Here is a 3,428-nt window from a genome sequence, read left to right as displayed (position 1 = left end):
CACAACAAGGCATTTGCAAAGATAAAGCAAAAATTTTGATCAACCCTTCCCCCCTCAAAAAAAAAAAAAAAAAAATAGGATGAATTGGGTTAGGGGCTTAGGGCCATGAATGCCAGTGCTCACCAGTCACCATGACCTCTTATAAAGCCACATCTTGTGTGGCTCAAACAGCTCCATGAGGCCCTAGCTGCCCTTAGCTTCCTTAGATCCAAGGTTGGAAGGAACAACACTCCCTTAAAACATTCAGGACCAATTCCCAGGTTCTCAGTCCCTCACATACTCAGTCCTTGCTCGCACTGTGCACACCAAGCTTGCAACACAAGAACCTGGAACCTATCCGTTGTAGAGTTTGATGCTTCCAGCAAGAAATAACCAGCGTTCAGCTCCCAGTGGCTTTGCTTCAAGATGCGGGAACCATTTGCTGCTCTGATGCAGGGCTGCATCCTTCTGCCCACCACAGGGTAAGACAACGCAGGCAGCTCCCATCAGTCTGAAGCAGATGTGGGTGAGTGCAGCCTTCTCTATAGAAGCTCTGCAGGCCGCGGCTTTGGCAGATCTTGGGATATATAAACAAACAGGCAACACGACCTGAGCTCCCATAAATTTCCTGGAAATCCTTAATGACTAAAGACTTAATAAAGTGTTTCACAGCAGAGGCAGCAGCTGGTAATTATGGTTTTGGAATCTGTGAAGTAGAGAGCAGAAGCCCAGCTCTGTGACTGAAAACGCAAGCAGCAATAATAGTTCTTTCAGAGCACAACACACTGCTTCTGCCACCATACACCCTGCTCTGTGAGCTGGCACATCCCTTGCCAAGCTGTTAGCAGCAGCTTGCATCAGAGACAAGATAGACTGAATAGAGAGATAAATTCTTGTGGATAGAGTCAGGGTTTAGGCTTTCACAAAGCTTCACATGCTGGAAGATCATGATTTAGCAAAAATTGTAAGGAGACAGCTACAGGCTCTAAAAGCCATTCTTCTGCTGAAAGTAGGACTTGCAGGGAAGGCTGGGGACCTGATGTTGTGTCAGAGGGCTGTCGCTGCTGTCTCCTGCTCCACGAGTCCACAACAAAAACCCACCATGTCTGCGTTCAGCAGACTCACATCAGCTAGAGTTTGGGGTCAAAGAGAGGAGAGGGAGGTGGGGGTCCCAGCACACAGCCTCCATCCCACACCCAGGACAGCCACTGCCTTTCACTTGGGGTGAGCAGCACTGGTTATCCAGATCGTTGTGGCTCTGGTAAGGGCACTCCCAGTCGATAGACCTAGAAAAACACAGCCCCACACATGGCTGGCAAAGACTGCCAGTCCCCACATCCCCATCTATCACTCCACTCTGCATTTAAAATGTTTTTCATCTGCAGTTGGGTCATCTTTTCTCCCTTATTCCTGATGCTGTTAGCAAAGCCCTTCTTCAAAGTCTACTGAAGGATTTCTAAAGCAAGCAACCCTGTTAGTTTTTCCTTTCACCCATCATTACACAAGAGTAGTGCTTGAGATCCAAGTTTCTATTTAAAAAAAGAACTAAGTTAAGCTCTTGCATGATGTCTCCAGAGATGCATCAGTCAGCACTTTCTTCCACATTCCCTGGTAGAGCAACAGGAGGGTTTGTATACCGACTTGCTACAGGTATTCAACTGTAAAATCCCTCAGAGCTCCATCTATGCACAAAACCAAACTCCCTAAGATTTCCCCAGTTAGGCAGCAAAAAACAATCTAACACCTTAATCACACAGTTGGTCAATACTGCTGGTGGCAGCAGGAAAGCCCACACCAAGTGAAGAAGTAAAGGGAACTTAAATAAAGCAGAACTGAATTGCACACTGAGCCCTATTCCACCAATGTGCATGAGAACACTTCTGATGAATGTCCTGTGTCAGAGATCATTGCAGAATTTGTTAGTTGTTGGTACAAATTCTTTTAAAATCTCATATTCCTACTGCTATTATTAATGCTCTGAAGTGAGTAAGTAGCAAAGTTGTTAATGTTTCCAGAAATCTCTCCATTGCATTTTTTCATTCTATAAAACAAGAACGTAAACAGCTTTAGATCACATATCTCATTAGGAAAAAAATGGGGGAAAAAAAGGCATCTCAAGTTTGCAGTTATGCAGCACACGATCTGCACGGACAGCCCTGGGATACCAGTGAATAATACAACCCTCAGTTCTTCTTTAGCAAAACAGATGAAGTTTTCTTTTACTGGCGTTTTTGGAAATTACAGAAAGGAAAAAAATTGTCAGACAAAAATAGTCTGTGTGTCACTTCAAACCAGTCATCAGGGACCTAGATTCCAAACCCATTGAAGTCAGTGGAAAGATTCAACTTCCATGGGGTTTGGCCCAGACCCACGTGCTCCCTGCAGGTGTAAATTGCCACGTTCCTTTTCAACTTGCCTGAACAATGGCTACCCTGGAGATCCACCATCATACTCCTCTGTCTTCCTTTCCAAATCTGCCCTGTCCATGTGTCCAGGTGTCCTGATGCAGTTTTGGCTCAGTGACTGACATCACAGCCATCCAGCCATCAAAGGCCTTTCTGCTTGCTCACCTTTTCACACACGACCTGCCCACACCTTTCTCCCCAGTGCTCAGCATCTTGCTTGCTCTCATGTTCCCAACCTACACAGAACTGACAAACTCAGATTGTCTGTCCTCATGGCAGGAGCAGAACAGGAGCTTCTTGTGCATGGCCAAAATATTATTCAACAAACCCCACTCCTTCCCTTCACACAGGGGCAAATTCCAGCCTTCGGAACTATCTGAACAGCTCTGGGCTCAGAATGGGGCGAGGAAATGGCACCAGATATCTCACAGGGCCACAGAATGCACTCTTCCATTTTATCCTCTTAGTTGATCCCAAGCAAACTTCATTCTGAATTTGTCACTTTAGATTCCAGAATACTAAATGGGGAACTGAGGGATTTTACTCCAGCTACAGATAAAAGCATGAATTATTTTTTCTTATGAGCTCCTTTTATCTGGAACCTAACTCCAAGTGCATCAGGCTCAATGCCTGGAAGGCTTCACAACATAACACAGAGAAGGGTAACAACCAAGAGATGGGCAACCTCCTGCTGGCAGCTCTGGAGTTTGGTTCTGGACAAAGAGGTGTCCATGCCAGCAGCAGTTACACAAGTCAAACAGAAAGTGAAATCACTGTGAACCTTTCCTAAATAGGTCACTTATCTGCTTGGGTTTCCCCCTCCTCCCCGCAGCTCCCTAAATGCTCTTTGAACATTTGGAGTTCTTCAAGTCACTGAAGGGACAATTACACATTTCACTAAGCACAAAAAGAAAACTTGCATAATATTGTGTTGAACTCAGAGGGTTAAAGGACCCCCCTGGGAGCAGCAGCAGCAACAAATTGGCATGGTGAATGTTCCTTCACCTTTCTGATTGCTCATTAAGCTTTGGCATGTTTCCATGT

This window comes from Phasianus colchicus, chromosome 15 (genome assembly GCF_987193195.1).
Source record: "Phasianus colchicus chromosome 15, bPhaCol1.hap1.1, whole genome shotgun sequence".
In the NCBI taxonomy this organism is placed as follows: Eukaryota; Metazoa; Chordata; class Aves; order Galliformes; family Phasianidae; genus Phasianus; species Phasianus colchicus.
This window is presented reverse-complemented; position numbering follows the sequence as displayed.